The sequence below is a fragment of the Passer montanus genome, unplaced genomic scaffold (genome assembly GCF_014805655.1).
Source record: "Passer montanus isolate IOZ18808 unplaced genomic scaffold, ASM1480565v1 scaffold120, whole genome shotgun sequence".
Classification (NCBI taxonomy): Eukaryota; Metazoa; Chordata; class Aves; order Passeriformes; family Passeridae; genus Passer; species Passer montanus.
This window is the reverse complement of record NW_024358723.1, coordinates 878,646-879,138: the sequence shown is the minus strand read 5'-3', so window position 1 is coordinate 879,138 and position 493 is coordinate 878,646.

The window sequence follows — 493 nt, the reverse complement described above, 5'->3', positions numbered from 1 at the left end:
CGGCGCGGGGCTCCCGCGGCCGCGCTGGGTGCGGGTGCGCTGCCGAGCGAGCGCGGGGGAGCGGGCGCGAGTGGCGGCGGCGGGGCCGTCACGTTGTGCTATACGTGCGGGGCCGGCAGCCGCAGCCCGGCGACGTCAAAGCTGCGTGGCTGCTGCCGCTGCTGCTGCTGAGCGCCTTCCTCCGCCTCCTCCTCCTCCTCCTCCGCCGCCGCCGCCGGGCGCGCACGGCCGCGGGCGCTGCCGAGGAGGGATGCGCGGTGTGGCCGCGCCGCTCCGGGATGCGCGGAGGGCTGGTCCCGCGTGGAGCCGGTGCGTGGGGGTCTGGCCCGCTCTGTCCCGGGTGCGCGGAGCGCTGTGAGCCGGGATGCGCGGCGCCGTGCGGCTCGCAAGGAGCAGGGTGGCGCGGGGCGTCCCGCTCTGTCCCTGGATGCGCAAGGCGTCCCGCTTTGTCTCGGGTCCTGCTCTGTCCCAGGTCCCGCTCTGTCCCGAGATG